The sequence below is a fragment of the Accipiter gentilis genome, chromosome 2 (genome assembly GCF_929443795.1).
Source record: "Accipiter gentilis chromosome 2, bAccGen1.1, whole genome shotgun sequence".
Lineage (NCBI taxonomy): Eukaryota > Metazoa > Chordata > Aves > Accipitriformes > Accipitridae > Astur > Astur gentilis.
In genome coordinates, this window is record NC_064881.1 from 18549888 (window position 1) to 18575406 (window position 25519).

The 25519-nt window shown below is 38.0% G+C and overlaps 1 protein-coding gene across 6 annotated transcripts in view; it reads right to left on the reverse strand.

Annotated features, from left to right (window-relative positions):
• The window catches only part of NCOA2 (nuclear receptor coactivator 2), a 199144-nt gene that overhangs the window by 92268 nt on the left and 81357 nt on the right, over positions 1 to 25519 (reverse strand). The window contains exon 1 of one of the 6 annotated variants that reach the window (XM_049818268.1): positions 5166 to 5592. The exons of 4 other annotated variants lie outside the window; for them this stretch is intronic. The gene's annotated coding sequence lies outside the window, so the exon portion shown is untranslated. Of the gene's footprint in view, positions 1 to 154; positions 519 to 5165; positions 5593 to 25519 lie in introns of those variants that run through there. One more of the 6 variants, XM_049818277.1, reaches the window with a different exon arrangement.

A 25519-nucleotide genomic window follows, 5' to 3' on the forward strand; every position in this document is an offset into this window, starting at 1 on the left:
ACTCCACACTTCCTTCTAAAACATTGAGATGCTATCATAAGCATGCATATAAGTTAACAGTGTATAACAATAACGTTTCAATTTAAGAATCAAGAAGTCAAGCTGCTTTGTTCCAGAAGGCTGGAAGTTAACAACAGACCAAAGTCAAACGTACCTACGTCCAAGTTAAATAAATGCTAGCACTCAGCTCCACAAACAGCCACAGACAGTCATAGTAATGTTAACAGCTGGCTATGAGGTGAATTCGACTTCACGTTGACGTCCTCTGTCAGTCAGGGATGTGGCTGGTGCCCACATAGGATTCAGAACCCTGCATCACTTCTTGAAATTGCATACCCAAGTCATCTTCTTCAGTACAGTGCCTGGCTTACCCATCCTCTCTGCCTCTGAAATGCATTTAGAGCATCTCCCCTGGAAAACTCAGTGTCCTTCCTCAGCCTAAGGTGGTTTGCCTCAGCCCTGGTCCCAGATGGTGCCCTGGTGACAAGGACATGGTCCTGGATGCTATGGGAGAGACCAGAGGGAGTTTGGCCCCTATCCTGTATTTGCAAGAACAAGTAGTTCCCCTCAGCAGGTGCTTCCTGCTGATACTGGTACCCATGCCAGTATCATCCATTTGTACTGGAGCAGCAGTGTAAGAGCTGGGAAGTAAAAAAAAAAAACAAACTTATTACTCTTTTCTTATTGAAGTTGGAAGAACAACCAATTTAATACATGGTTTTTGAGACAGTACAGCTATACGCATAAAAGATTATACTTATATCATCTCCCAATATGCAGAATTACAGTTTTGTACTTAATACAGATGTATGTTAGATGTGTGTCAAACTCTTGGCAAAGCCATCGAGAGTACTAACTACACAAACTGTTACTAAGCACAAAAAATCAAAACTAATAGAATAAATTATGCTAGAGCCACCCACAAGTGTCTTGCAAACACTTATGAAGTACGATTAACTTGATAAAATTTATATGTCCATAGTAGCCTGTACACCCTAATCAAATACATTCTTAATACACCCATGAGTTTAAAAGCTGATCGATGAACACAAATAACAATTACTAATGACTTCAAATTTCATGTCGGTCTTCATTCTATTTGCTTTAGTAAAATACCTCAACCAGCAATAACAAAAGAAGATGAAAGTTTAATTGTCATTTTAAAGCATTTAAAAGGAAAACACGACTCAAAAATCTTGTTGCTTTAGTTAGTCAACTGCCAAGGATTAAACCTTGTGGACACAAGCTTTGTACCCACAAGTGTGCGTATATATATATACACACACACACACACTCACTTATATATGAATACAGACTATGACCAAATAAAACATACATAGGAATAGCTGTATAAGTCAAATGAAAGAGACATTTAGTTAGTGACTATTCTGTCATGGAAGTTAATAGCAGATGCCTCAGTAAAAAGTACAAGGCAGCTGCAGAATGATCCTTTCCCCTGGTGTCTCCTCTCTCTGTCTCTGACAATCAGATGTTCAAGCTTAGCTGTGGTGTTGCTGTCCCTCCTCCTCCCTCTGAACCTGTCTTCAGTTGTGCCTAATTCCTTCTTAAATCCATATATACCTTTGGCCTCCACAACACTTACAGGCAACACCTTATAAGCTTTACCACAACTCCCTTAACAGCAGAAACGATACTCTGGAAAAAACTGAGGAGTTCTAAGGGGATGCTATGACTCAATTGAAATAAATCAGCATTTTATCACTGACTTCACTGAAGCTTGGATTTTCCTCCTAGTCTACTAGAGAAAGATGTCAAACTTATTTCTCTCTTTTGTAGGACATAAATCACTCCATGGGTCTGACACAACTATGCTTGTATCCTGCAGCCCAAGGAAAACAAGGTTAGTCTACTATTAAAGCTGAATGTTCATTACCAGCCATTTAATTCTCTTTGTAAAAATAACCTGAAATTAATTTGTGTTAATAATGAGACCATTTACGGTAAAGAAGAACCACAAGTGCTAAGAATGAATTGGCATATATTCCAAGTATTTTTAATTTTGGAATATAATGAAATGTAATTACTAAAGAGGGGAAGAAACACCCACTACATTCAGAGAAGGAGTTGACCAGAAGCCCCAAAGTAAAAAATAATACACATTTAAAACTAGTTGGACTGAACACCTGGAAAAACTTCAGGAAAAGCAACAAAAATAATTTTATTACCATGCAGTTCTAACAGAAGTTTATTCATGAGAACCTTGTGTTAGATGGTTGCTGAATCACAACAGCCTATGCTATCAGGAATGGAAAATCAGAGCACTACAAAATCTTGATCAAGTTTGTTTAGGGACAGCGTGCATAGGAGAAAATTAAATGCGAACAGCAAAGAGGAGATTCAGGTACAACACACACTGCAAATTAAGTGCATTTACCATAAAAGTTTGGTTTGATTCTTCATTCAGGATTTTCATCAAATTCCTGCGGTCTTCCTTACACTCTGTATCCTCACATCCCAGCCAGCCCTTCCCAATCTCTCACTGTACAACTCCAGCTATCAGAGAAACTACCCGCATGGTCAGCCACAGTCTCCCAGGTATTGAGAGTAGCTCACTTCTGAAAGACACAGGCTTTCAAATCTTACCCCTCACCTTCAGAGACTAAAGCATTACTTGCTAATAATAATTTTTAGTCCAATTCAGGCATCCTTCTAGGCCTGCCACAGCTGAACGTAAGCGAGTAAGAAAAGCTAAGGAGGAATGCAGGCAGTAAGACGACTCCATTGGGATTTCCTTGCAGGTACAGTGATTATCAACTTACAGTCTTCTCGTTTACTCAGCTCAGACAGCTTGGCTTGTAGACCAGTCCTGAGTCCTTAACTCAGTTTTCTTCTTGCAATTATGCGGCTATTCTGTAGTAGTGTGCTAACAAATTTATTGCATTTATTAATGAAGTAGATTCTGAGAATCAAGGTTGTTTTCACACCTTTCCTCATTTTTTTCCCCCGTTCCTAGTCTAACTAACTAAATAAAATCACACTGAAAAATCTAACCAGCCAGCTGACTTCCTAATGACATTTGTTATTAAATATCGTGCTAAGAACTCTGGAGTGAAATGAAATATTTCAAAGTCCTCCTCTAGTTCAGACTTTCCAAGAAGGGGTTTTTTTCTTACAACATGGTGTATTTTGTAATGTAGTCACGTCCTCCCTCCTTCCTTGCACAAGAAATTTACCTTACAAAGATGACAACAACAAAGAAAAAAAAAAAAAAGGCGCAAAACTTTTTGAACACTACCAGTGTAACCTTTTTGACTACAGTAGCATACAGAATTTTGAAGAGTGGGCAAACAAAATGACTCTGGTCAAAGATAATCTTTGAAGTTTTATATATGCTACATACTATACTTCTGTAAGAAATTGCTTATGAAAGAAAACACCCAAACTTGAGTTTTGTGAGAACACGGAGCCACCTGATGAACACAGTCTACACAAAAGGTTGATTTTGTTCAAATTTCCCCCCTTAATACATCCTAAAAGGCATCAGGCAAATCAAAATGACCATACAAGCAACAAAAATCTTTTTTTCTACAAAACATAGGTGCCAACATTTTCAGTATGCACTACTCGGCCCCCGCTATCTTGTTAGATCTTCTGTAATGAAATAAAGGAAGAAAACACAAGAAGCAGAGAGGAAGTTTCATTGTTCTTGCAGCTTCGACATTTGGTGCCACAAACGTGACGGGCTCTCAAGCCTCTACTCAATGGCACCGCCTGCCTCAGGCCTCTGTATCAAGATGTAGGTATATTGCAATTAAAATAATCAAACCAAGACAAAAGAGAACAAGCAAATAAATAGCGCTAACTTGTTTATGTTTCTGGCTCTGCCCTCACAGTATGAAATAAAGTCTCTTCAAACACATACTACGTTAATTTGAAAAACAATAATATTTTCCTTCCCCCCCTCCTATCTCAAAGTAGCATGAGTTTTTCAAAGTCCTCAATAAAATAAACTAAGGCATTTCCTGTATGTATTTAGTTAATTATTGAACGGATTCTAAGCATGATAGTCACCACCACTATTTCAATATGAATCCGGGAAAACACACTTTTAGCAAACTGCCAGTGCACTGCAGTAATGACTAGTTATATGCACCCTCGCAATCCTGCCCTTAACTTCGGAGGCAAAGTTCCAGACAAGTGACAATCAGCACTCCTACGCAAATCCAAACACTTCATCTTATCTTTTTTTTGTGGTCCAGAATTAGTATTATTGCTGTGAGGTAAAGAGCAATGCTGGGCTTAATGCTGTGTACGACAGGAAAATAAAGCCAACAAGCCTGCAATAACTTCCCGAGCAGGGGAGACAGCATACTATCTTCACTTACTACAAGTAACCATCTATAACCTTTTTCAGGGGATATTATTATTTAATTAATCTGCAATATTAAATGTTGTTCTCCCAAGGTTAAAAGAAAGGTAAATACTGCCAAGATACTTAATGACATCAGCATGCATAACCATGAGATAAATATGAGGTCTGAAGATTAAATGAATGTCATTCTGTTTACGGGATCGCATACTTGTAAAGAAAACTATTAAGATTAGAGAGAAAGTTATATAACAACAACTATGAATGTTTTAGTGTGTTTTTTTCTACTGAAGCTCTTGGTCAGAAAGAGAAAGCTTTATTGCAAAAATGTCTCAGTCTGACTTACTCTGTACTTTTTTCATGTGCATAGAAATTACTGAATATTGAATAGTAATTACTGTAATGAAAAGACACTCTCAGGCTCCACCTCCTCGTGACAGTGGGAAAATATAGATGCGTTTGTGTATTATTCTGGATGCCAGAAAACTTGCTTACAAAAATATTTCCTGTGCAGTGACTAAGATATATTTAGCCTCATAAACCCATAAAACTGTCACAGGCAACCACAAGTACACCTGTAGCCGTTAAAAAGGGGGGAAACTACAGAAACTGGAGAATCAAATTTACATTATTTCTTTGTATTTGTTATTTAGAAACATTATCTTTAAACTCTCTTGCTCAAAAATAAATTAGCTCTTCCTCCCACCCCCCCAAACCAACACCTCCCTTGCCCGCTCCCCCCCAACATCCAGACACCTACAATGCTCACATTGGAGCACACGTACGTGCAAAAAGAGAGCACTAACAATGAAGTCACGGCACTTCAGAAACACACCTTGTCGTCTTCCAGCCTTTGCAGTTGAAGGCAGATCTCACTAGTATTTCTGCGTCTTCAGATCAAGATGTAGATAAATTCCCCATCCATCACACTGGCTTTTTATTAAAATCAGGAGGAGGGAAAAAAAAAGAAAAGGAAAAACAGTAATAAAAAAAAAAAAAAAAGGAGACAATTACCAGTAAATTTACAGCCTTAAAAATATCAGCTCTCCATTATCCCAAACCAGTGTTATGTCTTGATGTAAACCAAAGCACATGCTGAGTGAGGACGTGCGCACACAGCAGCTTATCATCTCTGTCATCTGCTTCTAATGACAGCTGACAAACTGGCCACGCTAATCCTTCCCTAACTGCTGATCAGAGAGATCCCCCTTTGACAATCCAGCATGGTGGAGTACTCGAAAATTCCTCCTGCTTCTGTTCTGTTGCTGCTCTAAAAAGCAGTTTCCTTTTCATTGAGATAATAGCCTTTTCTGCAGTCACGTGGCGCCCGGGCTACATTAGCAGAGCTTGATGATAATAGACAGAGTAACTCCCCTCCCTCCCTTCTGCTGATTTTAAGGGTACGACTCCAGGAGAAACCCAAACCTGGCACACTTGAAATCATTTTGCATCTTCTTCTATCGAAAAGCAAACTGTGCTGCTGGAGAAGAGGAATGCGTGCGCTCTCTCTACTTCTGGCATCAAACCTAATTAACGAATACGGTTTTAGGCAGTGCCTTCGTTGGGGCGCACACACTGGTCATAAACATGTCATATGAGACTAAACTGAATATTAAGCATGCTTAATACTAAATAGATGGCATGCCAGAATTGCTCTTTTTCCCCTAGAGTACTTTAATTTTTTGCTCTTAATTTTTGTTCTGCTGCAATAAATACTCTTCTCTCAGCAACATCGTACGGTTCAACTCCTCCCAGCACCCAACTCTCCTGCAAATACAAAAAAGCATAAATAACAAATGATCTGCACTACAACCTCCAGTGTGCTTCCCTTTTTCCTCTTTTTTTTTTTTTTTTAAAGTAACATCATTTATCTTGCTTCAGCTCAGTACCCTGACAAACATCTTAAGCATGTTTTAAATACACTGCCCAGTGGGGAAACCTACCTAAGCTTCAGCTTCAGAGTTCCCATCCCTCCTGAGTGCCAAGCCCCGGACGGGTTTGCACCTCACTGTTCAGAAGGTTTCCTGCTTGTAAAAGGCAAAGTATACAAGCAAACATACTGCTCTGTTCTACCTTCACTGAAATATTTCACAGGCTGAAAGCAGAACCTTTCCTCTTCTGCACTAGCACACTGTTTCCCTGTTACCTTGGCACACAGCATAAAGACATTCAATTTATTCCCCCCAGGTCTGTCCACCTCTGACAGCGCTGGGCAGTGCAAGAGGGCACGGACCAGCACAGCCTTTCAGCTGACATTTCAGTGTTGGGGTTTGCAAACTGTTTCAGAAAGCTGCGGATGAAGCATCTTAAAGTAATTTTCAAGCCCGCAAAACAATTTTTGCAGCTTTATACCTACTCTTTTCCAATCTGATTAGGAAACAGAATTATCTCCTTTTCTCCTTTTACTTCCATCTTTTCCCATTACACCAGATCATTCTCCTTAAAGACAACATTGCTCATAAACTTACAGTTTCTCCAGAAATTGAAAAGGTTAGTGCTAGAGACTGTGGTTGTACTTATAGGGAAATAAGGTGGAAATTGTGATGAAATAGCGGCTATCCCGTACGCACCATCTTTGGCACCGCTGCCCGTCACCTTTTCTGTTCAATCCTCTCCCCAGAGACAGCCTTCCTCAGGGAAGGGGCCCTGCCCACGGCTCTGGGGGATCCCTGCTCCTAGGCTACGATCAAAGCTGAGGTATAACCTTTCTGCAGCTGAGGAGCTGGAAACGAAATGGGAATGGGGTCCTTTCTGTAGCAGCATGAATCCTCTTTTCTACTCTTCCCTTTTCCATGCTTTAGAGAGAATCTGTGAGAAAGAGCCTCAGTCCAGGAGGAAATAATCTGGTTCCAAAAGGAGGCTATATAATACACTACATTCAGCAGAAAAACATATAAATACATACACTAAATTGAGAGGGGTTTTTTTGCCAGTGCTTTCTAAGTATGTCCTTCCATCTCAAAGCGCCACACTACATAGGGTAAGCAAAATGAACATTATTTGGAGCTACATGTAACTTTAAGCCCAATAGAACAAGAACTGCTTTGCAATCTTAACTTTCTTTCATTAAAACAAATTGTCACTTGCATTTTCCGTATTAATTCCTTAGCTGAAGGAAGATGCATCAAGCATGCTGGTTAAATTGGAAAATGGTACAAATGTGGGAAAAACTGTGAGGATTACAGAGAGCATCTCTGATATTCAGGAAAATATATTAATAGACAAGCACCAGAAGGAAAATGAGCTTTCACAAGAACACACACACACAAAAAAATACTTCACTTGTGAAGTACAAATCTAAGGAAAACAAAAATTGCAAGCCTACCAGTCAGATACCATAGGTAGAACTGTACTGCTGACATTTGCAGGAATTGTAAGAGAATAAATTCAAAGACAACACAATATGGTGAGCACAAACACAATCATCACAGTGTTAGGGAAGGAATTATGTGTAAATAAAAAGGAGGAGGTAACAGAAAAGGGTCGTTGTAGCAATAAAATACGAATTGAAGACTGAAAGCAGTGAAAGCATACAGATGTTGTTAAAAAGATTGCTTGGTGAAGAACAGAGTACAGATAAAGCAAATGGAGAAGAGGGAACCCATCACTGCAATGCACAGACTGATTCTAGACAAAAAGGGAAAGAAGAAATAAGTGAAAAAATATTCCGGTTAGAAAACACCGGTCTGAATATAAATAAGGAAACCTGCAACTGCAAAGGAGGAAAGGCTCTTTGGTTTTATCAGGCAGTGAATACACACTTCCAATGGAAATGACAGAATTGTTGCTTCCTTTCACATACAGTTTCACAGGAATCGTACGCATAATTTGGGAATGAGCAGGTGATCAGGATCAGACAGACATCTTACACAGCAGAAGGGGTTCATCTAAGTTTTCTCCAAGAAATATATTTCATTAATACTTCATTTTGTTTGCCCAGCCATAGGTGGCTTTGCAGTAGACACAGGGAAGCCGTACCTCCACTGAAACATTTACAATTTTTGTTTTAACATGATCAAATAATTGAAACTGATAAACAGAAAACTGCTTTCACTGCATGCATTTCACAGTTCTCATGAGTTTGTGCTTTCTTTTTCTTCCTTTATTTTCTCTTAAGAAAGAGTGAATTGGGCAGAGACAAGAACATACCACGACACAATCTGGTGTTGCTTGCCCTTCTTCTAACATACCTGCACCTGAGGCAAGGACTGGTAAAGCAATCCCAAAACATCTTTTCAGTCTTTTTAATCCCCAAACATGATTTTTTTAGTCCTTTCTCTCACAGTCTATACCACATCCAGGAGGATCCAATTCCACCTTCATAATCCTTTCAATCCTCTCAGTTTGGAGTACCCAAAGGGGCACCATAATTGCCAGCTATAGTGATGGCCCTTGTTTACACCACAGAATAAGAAGACACTTCAAAATGTGTTTGAAAGATTACAAAGCTGACTTGCTAGGCTTTATTCAAGGCAAGAGGCCACTGACTTTTAGGAAAGCTGACTAGGCAGCATTAAGTACTGCTTGTGAGAAAGACTGGAAGGGCAAAGCCCCGCACCAGCACAGAGAACGACAAGCAGAAACTACTAGGACTGACTGCCAAGAAGCACAATAAGGATATTACTGCTCAGGCCAGGAACAAAGACAGTACAAATATTTTTTTCATGTGTTACATTTCAGTAAATGTAGAAGCAAGCATCCAGTTTTCAAATATTAGGTCAATTTTTAAAATTCTTCTATTTGAGCACTAACAAAACCGTTATAGCTTCCTCATCAAAACTGGAAACGTGTTATTTATGTGTCACCGATATTAACATTTTACCAGTTCAGGAACACCTAATTCACCACTACTTGAAAACAAAGTAGATTTTTCTTTTTCCTTTTGCCAGCTGAAGAAAAATAAATAGGATACTGTAGATAAATCTAGTTTTTCTGAGCTTTTCATCTCCTCTTGAGGGACACAAGAATCATATCAAATGTATTTCCACTGGAATTTGGAGCACTTGGCATTTCTCATAGTCAGTCTCTGTATTAACAGTACATATACCTACAGTGCTAAGTACCTTGTGACTTCTGTCCATACGAGGGCAATGAAAAGACACTCCCTCCTCTCTCAACCTCTCAGATATTACTGTTGACTTCTCTTTGTAGTATGAAAATGTCTGTGCTTCTTGAATACAGCTTACCAAAGCTCTCATAACTTCATAAGCATGCACCCAGCCACCCACTCGGAGTATTCTGTGTGCAAGTTTCTGCAATATCTAACTGGAGAGTTCAATACTGCAGTGTGTGCTATATATAGCAATTAAGTTCTGTAGGGGCACGTCCATTGACAATTGTGCTCTTTTTTTTTCTTTTTTTTTTAATACAAGTTTGATGACTATGGTTAACTGAGATTTTTGAGTAATGGTTGGCTGGGATTTCGGTTTTTTGGGTTTTGTTTGTTTGTTTTTTTTTTAAAGTCTCTACTGCTTCACTTGCTTACCTTTAATTAAGAAGGCACATGAGACAAGAAAAAGGGGTTCTTTCAGTGCAACCTGGAAAATGGTCAACTGGCTCAGCTCTTTCTCCTTTTGTGAACTAAAAAAGGGTCAGAGTGTCTGCTTTGGGGTGCTTGCCAGTGCTCTCTAGGGGTTATACACAGCGAGGTGCTCTCTGGTGGAGATGGGCCTCAACCCACAGAGACCCAAGTTCAAGCCAGCGAGTTGCTTCCATCTGCACTGACAGCACACGAGAGGAACTCAGCACAGGAAGTTGAGCAAGCAGAGAAAACCAGAACTATAATGGAAATACTACAGCATAGAAATAAATGTTGTATTAACACGATATGTTAACATAAATGTAATAACATCTAGTGCTACCATCCGTTTTTAATGGAATGTAGCTAAATTATGAAGAGTCCAGGATTATTTTTTTTAAGGGAATGACTTTCAGCTCTACAGAATGTGCCTTTCACTAAATGTATTTTTTAAATCAGCTCAAACTCTTTATTTCACCTCACCCCAGAACAGAAGTACTTCTATGGGAAAAGACTTCTAATAATAAAAGGTTCCTGAAACCTGCAGACCAACAGCTGGTAAGATTCAATGGCTGAGATTTAAATTAGACAAAAGTTTAAATTAGACAAAAGTCAGACTAGAAAACCTTTGTTATTAATAGTGGAACAAAATTATACTAATTCACCCAAGGATAAGGTAGGTTTTCTTTAATGTTGTCTCAGCTAGAAACAAAGATACTTCTAAACGACATCATATGGCTCAATCAAGGTAGAGGATTAAGGAAGAAATCATTTGGTGAAATTTTATGGTCTATGATAACCAGGCAGGGCAGCACAGTGTAACGCTCCATCTGGCCATAACAGCAATGCTGTGTGAACTCAGCAAGATTTGATAACATTGCCTGTGGTTTTCCTTGAAACAGAAAATTGCTGTTGTGTTTAATGCAAGTGGGACCTCTACCTTCAGTTCAGGATACAGCAAATTACTCTGCCGTACCTGGTGATGAATATGTGGGTCTCTGCTCCTAGACCTCTCTCCAAAGAGAAAGTTAACATTTCCCAGTAAGTCATAAAAGTCTCGTGTCTCGTCTGTGTTCAGTAGTTGTCTTCTAACTGCTAGTGGTTTGCAGTCATTGCCATGCATTTGAGAAGCCAGTTCCCATGAGCAGCAAGGAGGAAACACACAGAGGCTATCTTGCAGACCCTGAAATTCTGGGCTTTCACATTCCTCCAGGAGACCTCACTGAAGAAGGGAGACTCCACCAATTACAACTGGATTCACATGGGAGAAACTGGAACACAGGGATGGTTGCTCTTTACAAATTTAAGAATAAATAATAAGACAATTTAATGCTGCATCACCCACTCTAGCCAAATCTTACAAACATGTCAAACAGCACTAAGGCAGTGTAAATGCTGAACAGTAAACAGTGATGAAGAGTAAACACTGAAAACTGACCTCTTGCTTCAACCTTAGGAATTTAATGCACAGTAAAGCAGGGTCATGCCCCAAATTTTGGTGTTATTAAACATCCAGAGTATAAGCCGGTTATACGAGGTACAGAAGAGAACCTAAAGAAAGTTAGCTTTTCTATTAAGAATTTTAAAGTGTTCTGGTGATACTTAGTATCAGACAGAATAATGAAAAAAAACCTGTTTAACCGAGCCCAAGCACAAATACTCCTGAAAACTACAAGGACTGTCAGAGATAACACTATTTGATGAGAAAACCAAGAGCCAGAGACTGCAGCCTACCAAGTAAAACAAAAGTGAAAGGAAAAGCAGCAGCAGCTGGAATTCATTTGATTTATAATCAAATAATGAAATACTCTCAACTTTAGGACAATTGGTCTGTGCTCCTTTTTATGATGTTGATGCACCAAAATTGAGATGTAACTGAAGTATTGCGAAAATTTAAGAACTTCAAATTTTACTTGTTGAGGGTAAAAGATAAAAAACCCCAAACCTTGTGCTAATACAACGGCAATCACTGAATGCAGAGTATTAAGAAATACTTAAAACAATCACAGTTACATATTCCAACAGAAATCGGATTCGTTCACTTCTCATCCGACAAAAGTGCAGGTTTGCTACTAGTGCCAGTAATAACAAGTGGCAGCTCTAAAACATGGAATACAATAGTAATTTCATCTAAATAAAGAAACAGCAAAATTTAGGCATGTTGGTAATTATTTGCAGTAGAAATGAGATGTAACATTCTAACAGAAACCTAATTCTAAGCAGAAATGCTACACAATTTCAAATAACCCCCAGTGTGGTTAGCATTGAATACTTAAGTCTATGATATGATAAGAGAGGAAACATGTCAGGACTTGGGTCTATTTCTAACTCCTAAGAGAAAAGTTCAACACACTGAATTCCAAAACAGAAATCTATTTTTCAACTTCAGTTTGTTCTTTTTTTCCCTCAAATTAACTGCAAAGTAGGTGCATTATGTATGACTGAAGGGTAAGGCTCAGAAACACCATACAGCTCAGTCATTTTAATCTGAAATATTTAGAACATACAGCAAAACCTGTCCCATTCTGAAAACTCCTACACACACATATTGATGTTATATTGTACATCAATATGAAAAATCAGACGCAATCCTTGAAAATAGATGTCAGGCACATTACAGCTGCTACCAACTGCAAATAGCAGGGCTGACGGATCTTCCCTCAATGTGAAATTAGTGGCCCCTACCATGTTTACACATTTTGAATTTTCCACAAAAGCAATCTCAAAAGCATTACTTTACTCTAACAAAAATATCAACAATATGGACGGCACGTTTCATTTTCTTAAAGGCTGTGCCTGAGCGTGTTGTACTGAAGCACGAGATGACACAAGGTCAGCTAAATGGGGAGAAAAGTCAAGTTTGGAAGAATACGTGGCTATTTCATTGCTTTGCTTTTAGCAAAGAGACTCCCATCTTTCAAACACATGGTTGTGATGACTCTCTCATCTTGAAACTGCAGTACTTCACAGTTCACAGGACTATTTCTTACGATCCTTAGCAAATCACCCTTAATATGAGATTTATGAGTTATTTAGATTTTTACAAATTGCCTGCCCCAGCTTCTTAAGAACCCACATTTTCTAAGCTTCAAGTTAATAATGTAATAATAAATAACACTGTATAAGCCATTTACCTTGAGTGAAAAGGGTATCCTTCTGAGAAGAGAACAGCCAAGTCCCTGAAATGAACTGTCCTTTCTCCTGTGCAATTTCTTTCCTAAAACTACAGAGAAAATAGGCAGGGCATGCAATGCATCAAGACAAAAATGCCTCACAGAGAACATTTTACTGGCAGTTTTAACAGCAGTATGGCAAAAGAAGACAGAGATGATCTGTGAAATAATCTGGATGTAAAGTCATATGTGGCTTTCAAAAGTCAGAAATTCAACCACAAGCCAACAGACAACCAAAGCAACTGTGAAAGACTTGATGAGCTTTGTGCTTCCAAACTATGCCTGAGAAGCAGGATGCCCCATGGGGCTACCTTCAACACCAAGTGTACAGCCAATGTCGTCCAAGGGTAATCCAGCCAGCCTTACTTGCTGAGCAACATTTCAAGACCATCTTGTGGTTTGTTGCATGACGTACATTTGTATCAACTGATTTACAGGTGATGCTGTGGTGCTAATTTTGACTGATAAGGCCATGTAGGGTTCTGGACATTGGAAGGCTGATTTTCTCTTTATTGCATATGATGGGATTTGTGGGTTTGGGATGCTGTTGTTTTGGAACATCTACACAGACACTCTGATAGCCACTCAGATTTTGGAGATTGCTTCTAACTTAGCTCAGCAGAGCCAAGGTTCAGGGACAGTGACTTGTTCTCCCAAACAATAGCCTAATAGGGGTGGATACAATATAATTTAAGTGAACTAAGACCATTAATGAATATTAAAGGGAGTTTTGCTCTCAATCTGGAGTTATTCTCTTAATAAGCATGTTTGACACTGCATGTGTTTGTTGATGTTACTGTTCAAAGAAAGTTAAGGTACTAGGGGGCAACTGAAGGATTTATTTTTTTTGTCTTGAAAGGCCTTTGAAAAAGAAACTTTTTCACTTTTTTGATCTTACATGGGAGTGGGTGTAACACAGTGATGACCATTCAGAAGTGTAAGCCCTTCCAGATCAGTAGGCAAAGATATCTAAAGTAAAAGAAATTTTAAAAAACATGGAAAGAAGCCAATAAAGAATGGCAAATCTATGTCCCTATTAGCCAAGAGAGATGCAATTTCTTAAATTACCTGCTGTCTGGAGACTTTGGATTTAACGCAATTCTGAATATGCTAGCTGTACATACTATATATAGGCATATACTAGTTGGCACTGAGGAAGGGTATACACGAGAACACTTTCTGAGAGGACCAACAGGGGAGAGCCCCCTGTGGAAGTGATGAGTGATGCGTTGGGAATTAAGTAACAGGGTCAATTAAAATCCCTCCATTTTAGAAAACCAGGCAAAATGAGATTACAGCTTCTGGCTGCAATGTTGTTCTTCTCTACTAAAGCAGGGTTTTAAAAAAAACTTCTGTGGTGGCAATATTATTTTATGAGTTTAAATATTTCATAATACAAGGGGAGAAAACAGCAAAGGGAACATTGCACTGGGTATACCCCTATATAACACTGACACTAACATTTGTATTTGCAATGAAGATTACTGATAAGGAGAAAAAGAGGAAGTGATAAAGTACCCATTTAGATCTTAGGTACTTGGGAAGCTTCCATGACACAGGATCCTTACAATCTTTAATAAATCAGACTCACTTAGTATCTCTGCTATATGTAAATTTATATAGATGAAGTACCTTTATTAATATATAGCCTGCAGTACCTCAGCCACTCTTAGAGTCAGAGCAGTGGGAAGATACGAAAAATCAGACTAGCAAAGTCCTCAGACTCTACAGCTGTGAAAAGGGCTAGATGAAAGTATCAAATAAATACAAAGAACAAGCAAAACCATGCCTAAAGCTTAATGGAAGAGAACCAAAATGGAAGGCAACAAGAAGGGAAATATTTCCAAGCAGATGGCTCCTTTTAACCAGTCAATTTACTATGGCCTAAAAGTACAGTCTTCTAAACCAACTGTATTAAGACATGTAGAAGTAATTTTTCTTTGAACAATTTTATCAAAAATCTCTTACTTGGGCATAGCACTGCTTCCCTTCTCCATCACAATTTTCTTTCTAGCAACATCTCCCCAGTCCTTCCAACTGGACGTGACTTCAGCTGTAAAACTGCACTTCATCCAATCGTGCAGTAGAGAGCCAAAGCTACCCAGGAGTCTGTTATCCCCAGGGGAGTTTTAAAATCTGTGCAAGAAGCCTCTTGCCTCTACTGTCAGTATTAGAAAGTCTGGGCCTATCCCAAATAGTTAAAGGCTCTTTTGGATTTAGCTGGATACAATTCTGACCTAATATTTGGACTTGGATTAAAGACCAAGCACTTCAAGTGTATGCTAATGTCACGGATCTCAGTGCTAGATAATTTAAGTGTGCTCTGCTGAAGACCATTCCTGAAACTCTTTCAGAGGCCAAAACTGATATAGAGAAACCCAATTATTAAAGTAGCATATCTCAGCAGGAACTTGTATACCAGTTCTTCAAAATCCATGCTAGTTGCCTACTGATTTCCAAATACATTTGAAGATGTTCACAATGAAGTGAAAAGCCCCAACAGGCTTGCAACATGCCTACTCTTGCTTTCCATACATTTTATACCTATATCTACCTACATATACGTGTATGTATAGCTCATCTTGAATAACACATACCTAAAATAATAAAATAAATAATATAAATAGCAGAGAACACAACTTTTTTCCCCTTTTATACTTTGATTACAAGTAGGCCCTACAAAGAACCCTAGGAAATATACTAAAAGAAAAATCAGTTTCTTTCAAAGCACACTGCTGGCAGGCATTTCAAACATTAGGAAATGGATAATGGCTACAGTATTGTTAATCACCTGGAAGGCAACTGATCTGTTACCCTGTAGTAACCCTACGACAGTTTTGATGCCATGAAATTCTAATTCCCTTACTTCAAATCCCAGTCTTCCCTGCACCTCTGACTATTCTTTCTAATCTTCTCATGTTCATTCTTTAGTTTTAAAATGTTTATTACTTTGAAAACTGCATTTGCACTTGTCAGAGAAAGCTGGGTATTATCACTTGAAACCAATTCCTTGGAGATACCAAAGTTTCAATATTACCACACACTCATAAAGATTATATTAGATTTCGTACAACAAATACTTCTTCTCTAAGCAAAGCTCTGAAGGTATGACTTCTCAGGGGAAAAAGTAACAGACAAGATTTCTGTAACTCTACAGTCTGCATGCTGTGTGTGTCATGTAGCAATAAATAATTCATATTTTGACCTTATGGGATACCTTTTACTCATGGATTTCAAAGAACTTTTGCAAAGGTGGATATATGTTTTATTATCTGCAGTTTATAGATCTTGGGATGAAGAGAGAAACAAAATGACCTATTCAAGGTCATTCAGTAAGCCAGGTATATTTAAGTGGGCAATACTAGGCATGATGCCTTTTTACTCAGGTTGCAACTTACAATGACGCTATGAAAACAGTCAGATACTGCCTTGAACTTCAACGCTACTCATGAGAATGCACAATGGATGTCAGCTCTTTTACAAATATAGAAGTCTAAACATATTCATGAGGGAAAAGGAGAAAAAATTACTAACTCTAGGAATGTGGACAAGGACAGTACAGAAATGCTCCAGAAGCACCTTGTACAAACACTCTGGAAATTGGAAATGGCACCAGCTCCACAGGCAGAGCTGTCAGGATCTGCTGAACAGGAATCAACAAAGCTGTCCTCTTCCACATTGAGAATTCCTTGGAGACCATATCAGATACCAGACTGAGCTTGAAGAAAGTAGTAGTAGTTGTAGTATACTATTATATGAATTGTACAAAGAGGTACTTCAGCAGATTATTTTCTGATATTGATTTTATGACACCTTGTGAACAGTCCAACCAGAAGATAATTCATTTTAGAAAGACTGATTCTACTTACAGCAACATGACCAGAAGAAGGTACACTACTAGAACTTATGTAAAACAGAAATGAGGCACATTTAAAATTCTAGGAAATCTAAGATACTCTTTTATATTTTCATAAGCTAAAAAGTGGTGTTTTCCCTGGTGTTAAATATTTAACTTCAACTTCTGAAAAATACTTTAAATAAAAAAATAAACATGCAAAAAGCTTTGTATAGAAAACTGTCTAATTGCAATCCCAAATTGATACATAAGTATGAGAATATTTATGAGAATGTACCACTGTAGGAAGACAGTTTATTTGCTAGTTAACTCCACAGCAATAATGCTTTGGATTAAATACTTAATCTTGCAATTCTCTGAACTGTCTTACCTAACGTTAAGTCCAAGGCTCCATTCATGTCCTTAACTGTAAAGATTATGTGTAAATGCTTTCTTGGAGTAAAATCAGAATGTTCTTTACTTTTCAGGATGGAGTCTTTATGTTGTCTCAGACTGCTGAGGACTTAGACGCATATAACATGCATAAATTATCTGTTCAGCTGCCCTCTGAAGTGCAGCAGTAGTAGGACCCAAGGTCCTTATGTGTTAGCCAAGAAAGATAACAAAGAAATAAGCCTTGGGTTGTTTCTTTGTTTTGCTTGTATTTGTTTCTTTTTCCCCAGAGAAAGAACATACTATAATCTGCCACAGAGGGAGCTTACTCTCCTCAAATAACATCATGCTTAAACAAACCAAAGATTCATATTTTACAGGGGGGGGAAATTATCACCACTGTTATCGCCATTGGCTTATAACAATTGGTAGTAAAACATTATTTCATAAAAGGTCAGCACTTCAAAGCTAGATTTAACTAACACCACCATTGGAATGTTTCCTTTACAGAAAACAAGCTTTTAAAAAGACAAAAAAAAAAAATCACAAACCACTCAGACTCCTTATTCTGCATGTGCTAAAATGAGGTAAACCCCAAACCTGGCTATTGACAAACGAAAGTATCATTGGGAAAAAACCCTGATTTTTGTCTATGTGATCAGAATGAAATGGAGTTAAAAGACATACAGCATGCACTAAGAAAAGACAGATTTGCCAGAATTTTCCTGGGATTAATTAAAGGGGAATCATTTTAAATCCCTCTCTTCTTCCCAAGCCTCTCCAAGCTAAATTTACTCCATTTAGGTAACAAATGCAAAGTAGGCAGGGAGGCATGTGTTATTTTCCAATCAAGTCATCCACAGCAAAGCAATCTGGTTTAGAGAAAAGAATTTTTTTAAGCTTTCAAAATATAAAATCATTTGGAAGACCAAATGAAATACATTTCTCTGTGCAAATGGAGTCCTCCAGACAGTAAAACAAAATGTGCATATATGTCATCAAAAAATTCCTGTGCAGGATTTACAAGAAGCTGTCGAAAGTCTTGATATTTATGCCTGACTGCAAAAATATTTTAATGTAATGGAGAGATAAGTAATGCGTTTTGGTGGAGCTCAGTCTCCGATTCCCCTACAGCTGACGTGTCAACAGGAATATTAGCATTGAGGACCGGGATGAACACAAGCCCCTATGTGAAAGGAGCCAGACAATTATGATTACCACACACAGCACATGTTTTACCACAATTCTCCCCATACCTTCTTCGTATTTAAGCTCCTTACTTTTTTTTTTTGCTACTACTTTCACCACCTGTGCTTACAGAAATTATTATAAGCTTATTAGCTGTTAGTGGTGACGTCTACAAACATGGTAAGAGCTGGTGCTTGGTGCCAATCAGCTTTCACTAATCTGCACCCTACCAGTGCTCCCACTGCCCCTTGGGATTGACTGTCAGGAGGTCAAAAACATCCCTTGACCCGATGGGGGGCACAAAAATCACATTCCTGTCTCCCTCTCTTCTGCTAAAGGCCAGTATCAACCTAATTCTCACGTCTATTGAAAATGAATGTGTCAAGTTACTTTGGTTTTTTTCATCTTCAAGGTATTTGTTACGTCATGTATGTTGTGCAAAGCCAGTTGATCTCCACAGCTTGTGTGGGGAGTTATTTGAAGAGAAAAATCTCTCTCAGAAGATCACACGCCTTGGGAACAGGGATCTTCTGAGTTCCCATCTCATTTACAAATGAAGAGAGCCAAGCTCAACACTTTCTTGTAATAAATATTTCATCTTAATTTTGGTGCCTTATGTTAAAAAAAAGGTCTAAATCTGCACCTTTTCTACTATTCCACTAGCAAATTAAATTTATCAGGAAAAACGGTTCTTTTAGCTAGATCTGTATGGGCAAATTACTACTTCTATTCTCCAGTTACACAGCCAGCACTTCGCTTGGTGAGCAGCACGCAACTGTGTTATCCTATATACTATAATTTATGTATTAATTTACTTGTAACAATTATACAATGGTTCAATGACAAGTTAAAAACATCTCAATATCCAGAACATTCCTGTGACAGTAATTAGCTTGTAGTAACCTAAATATTACTGGTATAGTGGTGATAGTGCTCTCTTGCCACACTAACTTCAAACACAAGTTAGACCAGGTAAGTATTGACACGAATGAGCAATGCTTTGATATATGGGACAACAAGGAAAGATTCCACCAGGTTTGGAAAGCTGTCTTCTGGGAGCAGAAAAAGCCCATCATGCTTTATTTGTATCTGTATGTGAGATGCAGTCAAAGAAATGATAGCTTTTGTCAGTTACTCTCTCAGAGCATGTACAAAGGAAAACTAAATTAGATATTTAGATAACACTGAAAGGAAACTAAGCTTACATGTATTGCACGCAGGCGTTTCACCTACTTACCAAAGGGTAGATAAGAACTTTTTGTGCAACTCATAATGGAAACCTTCGTACCTAGCTTTGAGCAATACTAGAAGAGTCACTTTAACTAGTTTATTTCCAGCAATTATTAGGAAACATGAGTGTCTCTGTCGCAAGAAAAAATAATCAGAATTAAAAGAAGAATACACAGGCACTATAAAACACATGTCACTGGTTTAATATATCAATCAGTTTGGTTGATGTGTTAACATGTTTTATGTTTTAAAGACGTACACAGGGTATTTTTTTAAGTAGCTGTAATTGTTGGAGGTACTTCAGTTACTGGAATACAAAATTAGTTAGTCCGTTATTTACAAAATAGTTATGAAAAGTACACATCCTTCAATTAGATTTCTATTTTCATCAGGGAAACTATGGGAATAATCCCATAATATTTCAATAATGCTTCAATAGTAACATTTCAGTAATAACATTTCAATACCTTTTTGTACTTCAAAAAGAACATGAAAGAACATAACTAGATAAAATCGCTTTCTTTCTCAAGTATGAAACCCATCTCTTTAATTCATTTTCCTTTCTACTCCATATATTAAGAACCTTTTTTCACTACCAAGTTGTTTTTGGTCTTTGCATCTCCCACTCAACAACAAATCCAGAATACCTCTATGAAGTTGGTACTGGCAATACTGGCAATAACTGCCCGTTTTCAGGTGGAATAGCTGTCATGCAAATAGCCCTAATTCATAGAAGTCATTAACACAACAGAGATAACCACCTCACGTTGAAGAATTACACTACTACCTTTAGATTAAGATTACTCAATTACATTTTAACAAGTTCTGCTGGGTAAATCTGCCAACCCCCTATCTCTGGCGGAGGCTGGCCATAAGCCCCAGAGCCCACCAGCCCTGGCGGGGAGCATGGGGCAGCACCATTGCTCATGAGCCTCCCCTGCAGAGCTGGGGCTTCAACAGGTCTAGGCAAATATCAAGTGCAGCTCAAACCTGGATATTTGAAGGCTGCTCATCAGTAAAAGAGGGGAATGCATGGGTGGTGTTCTTAAATGACTTAAAGTTTGTTTTGGTGATGGGGTTTTTTTTTGGTGTGAGAAGGGGTAGAAAACCGTAGAATGAATTAGTCTACAACAGTGTATGCTGTTTGGCATTTGAGAAGTGTAGTTTTCATTTCACTGTGTTTTAACAACCAGGAAAGTTTCAAAATCTTGTGACCAGATCAAACTCATGTGGTAGCAGTCACTGAGCCGTTTAAGTGCCTTAAAGCTTTCAGCAGCAGTTCTTTGCTGCAGGTACAGGCATGGCTAAAATGAATACAATTTGTCTCCAAAAAGAAATGGAATTAAACCCAGCAATCTATGTACAGTGCAAGCTTCAGCATGATTTAAGAAGAAAAAAACCCAACCAACCACTCTTTATTTTATCAGTATTTGAAAATTCTCCCTTCCTCCAAAAAGCATTTTTCAGTATCTTATTTAGCTTATTACCATATGCTTGCAATTTCTACACTCCGTAGAAGTAATTCTGGAAAACCAAAGGAAAATTTTTGTGAACCACAGATATAATAAAATATCCCCCTCCATGAAATGATCTAAAAGCTTGGATTGCTTCTGCTCCACCTCCCCACATCTGGCACACGCATCAGATTACAGGCCAGAAGGCAAAGTGGAGAGTCAGAAAGGGAGATAATAGCTGTATCACAACTATAAGGAAGCATGCCTTCTGTATTTCAGACTTTTTTCCCAAATGCTGGTATGTCAAAGCATGATAAATAAAACCAAACATGGGAGAACTCCACACACGTGCACGAACAGACACACAAACATCCCCCCTACTTCAATCAGTTCCCTGAAAGACAGTGAATTACACGAAATATGCCTGGATGACTTCAGAACTATTGTTCTGTGCCAAAAGTGCAAGTAGGCTTCTGATTTTGTTAACTGACAAAATTCACAGGAAAATGGCAATCAGTCATCTGTAATTCACAAGACTGTTTCACTTTTTCTAATTTGTGAAGTATTTCATAGGTATGAACAAAACCGAAAGCCACTGAATTGTCTAAATGCCACAATATTGTCAAATAAACACAGTTTATCAACTGGTCTTTTTGCTGTTCAACTTTTGCAACTTAAAACTCAACCAGGAAGATGCATGCATGTACAAAAGGATGTAAGGAGCCGGTTGTGAGCGTTGTTTCCCAGACCTCTCTCTGAAGCCACATTCTCCTCATCCCTTCAACCTCACATCAGCAGCACAATAGCATAACACTTTCACTGAGTCTTTCAAGCTTAGCAATAAATCTGCTGCAGTCCGAATTATCAAAATTATTCAGACTGTTCAAATGATTTTTTTGTTCCAAATGGACTTGGCACGCTGGTCAGGAACTCATCGAGTCAAACACGAGTAACAAAAGTGGAATTCTTCTTGCTAAGCTAATTGATGGTCCTACAAAAACGAAACATGCAACTGCATATTCAAAACTTTCAAAGACGCACTGTATTACAGTTACGGAGCGCCTTCCCCTCCGTGTCTGGTGTAATATGATCGTAATTGCTGTGAAAGGGCGAGAGACCGACTATATGTTAAATCCTGCCATCTGTAGGTGCTTTACACAGTTCCATTTGCTGCTGCCAGGTCAAAAGTTTACCCTATTTTCGCTTGTTCATAACCAATCACAAAAGTCTCTGCTATGTGTAATCTTTGACCCACTCTCAAAGCAATTTTTGTATTATACAGTCATATGATTAAACTGAAAAAACCCACACATTTTATTAAGAATACACTTCTTGTTGGTTGGCTTAATAATTATTATTATTTCCATATTCAGTAAGTGTACTGTACTGACCTTGTTCTTCTCAGTTAACTCCCTTGGAGCACAACCATAGTGCCATGAGTTCTCCCCACAAAATGCTCCAGCATTTCTGGCTAGTTGCAATCCAGAACCACATGCAAAACAGGGCTGGAAAGCATTCATAGTACCTGTCATTTTAAAAGCAGGGGGAAGCAACTGCTCAGTTTGTCCTAATAGGGAGAAAAGATGCTCTGTAAACATTTAAATTAATGTTCACAGTGAAAACAAAAATTCTCTCTGAAAATTAGGATTGTCATAAGAATATCCCTACATATTTACCTTAAAAATTACATATGCAAAAATATATTGCATGGAAACATTTATGCTATTATTATTATATCTAAGGAACAAGTAGTCCCATGAACAACAGAATTAATTAAGCCTCATCTCCCACAGATTTACGCCTTCTGGTTGGTTGACTTTGGTGTCTAGAAAGGTGAAAGCTTTGAATGAAGCTTTTCCCACAGTTGGGCCATTTGTGTAAAGTCTCTCTTTTCCCATCACTAGGATTCCCAGGCAACTAATAAGATTATTTCATGCTGTAACCTTTCCCTCTGTCAGGGCACCTTTAGGTGCTTCCACCTATACTCAGCTACTTATTTTTACAAAACTTGTAGGATCTGAATTTTGAGACCTCCACTGTGCCAAAAAATGTGATCAAAATCACCAATAGGTTCAAAAGCTACTGAGAGGAGATGAAGGGATGTGTGTGTATGTACACAAGTGCATGGTGTGACCTCATGAGCCTTGTTTCCATAGGAAATGAGGCTATAAATAAATGAAAATATTTGACCTTATTATAATTTCACAGAAAGCTAATTTAGATGGACCAAACTAAACAGCTGGCCATACTAACAGATCACCTAAAAGTAGTATCACAATACTTAAATCCATCTCGTAGATTTTGCTAGACAGTTTTCAAAGGAAAACAGACACACAGGCCCCACTTATATTCTAATAGGAGATATAGATAAAAAGATAGTTTTTCTATAGCAGCTGTTTTACTGTAATCTATGATTTGTGATAGATTTGCTATCTTTTAATTTTTTTATATCTAGCTTTTATGCGTGTTCTGTCTCCAAGGATATAAACACAAGTCAGCACTTACATGAACTGCTCCACTTCATGTTTGACTCTTAGATGCTAAATCCTTCATAGATGTAACAGAGAACAAAAGGAAGCACATGACACTGAGAAGATCAGTTAAGTAATATATACCAGAGAATAATCAAACAAGTAACAGCATTAAGCCATTTCTAAGCAGGTCATAAAATATGTTCCCATACAAAATTCAAATAGTTATGTAATCCAATCATTTTCTGAAAGACAGAATAAAAACTACCCCAAACAAATAAATCAAAATATAGATTCTGAGGCCAAAACAGTCCATCATCTCACTTCTTGTACAACAAAGACCATAGGATTTTACTTAGCAGCTCCTGAAGCAAGTCTGATACTCTGGCATTCACCAACAAAGTTTATTGGATTCGTGTGTTGTTACCAACAGCCTACCCATTTTAGACCTGATCACATCTGGACATACGTGTACTGTCAAAAGCAGAACAAACAAAATACGCACTTCTAAACCAACGCCTGTGCTTGGAGATACGTCCATGGCTCTGTTCTGCAAATACAGTTAGAAAAAAATTGTTCCATTCTCAATGAGCTGTCATTCATGTCTAAAAGTTTTAACAAACTTCCAGGCAAGGTAGACCTTTGATCTATATGCCTACCTAATATTTGAATAATTCTCCATGTGCCTGTGAAGATGCTGAATTTTTTCTCATTTTTGTGTCCCTTATTAACAACAGTGACAGAAGATTAATTTAAAATCCTGCAGAAACAAACAGAATTTTAAGGTGTCACAAGTTTACTTAACCCTGTAATTTTTCTTGCTGTACAAAAATGTAAGAACTCTATCTGAAATGGAAACCAGATTTGAAAGAACAACCAACCAACAAAAGTTGGGAGAAGCCCTGAGACCAGCTTTTAATTATTAAAGGTAAGAACTGGAACCTTAGAGAAATCTTCTAAATGAGAATATTGCTAAGTAGGAGTCCCACCAGAATAAAAATACACAGGAACTGAACCCTAGCTGTTACACACTCTTTAGTGAGGCACATCTCTTTAAAATGCTCTCCATCAAGTCATATACTACTTCCATAAACTGATCAGTCTCAGTCAATGCCTGATCTTTAGAAAGCTACTGGTAATGTTGTATTTCTCCTAAACAAACAAACAAAAAAAGGAAAATAGAAATCAACATTTTAAAGCTACGAAACAGATTTATCCAACTGGTAAACATGTTGGCAGATGTTAATTTTATACATAAATATAAAATTAATGCTATTTTATATATAAAATAATGAATTATAAAATGATTAATACTAGCAATCGTATACCAGACATCAGCTATTAGATACTACGTAAAATTATACGCAACACAGATGTTTATTTCGTGTGTGTGTGTGTGTATATATATATATATATATATATATGAAAAATGCGTGCACATATACACCCAGCATTCAGACATCTGCTAACAGGACTGGTGTCACCTATGATCCAGACCAGGAACAAGTGAATAGTCTTTTGTCCAGGGGAAAGCAAGATGGATGATGTTTTAGAGAAAACTCACTCCACTCAGCTTATCAGCAGCAAAATGGGCAAAGAACAGTGGAAAAAGCCTGGTATAAAAGAAGAAACAAAGAAAACAAGGCGACATAACTTACTCTTAAGAACACAAACAGGAAGTCTGAAGGTACCCAAAGGTATCTACATGTCTGAACACAGGGAAATTTTTTACCTTGGCAGAAAAGTTTGATCAAGAGCAGAGCTCAAACAACTGCAAGAGACGACAAGACTGAAGGAGTGAAGCTGAGAACTCAGGAAACCTGACTCAAACCCCAAGGTGATCCAGTAGCACAGAAACGCTATAAAGCCATTTGCTATTTTGTCTAAGTTTGTGCATCTCTTCTCATTTTTCTACAGTGCAAAAAGT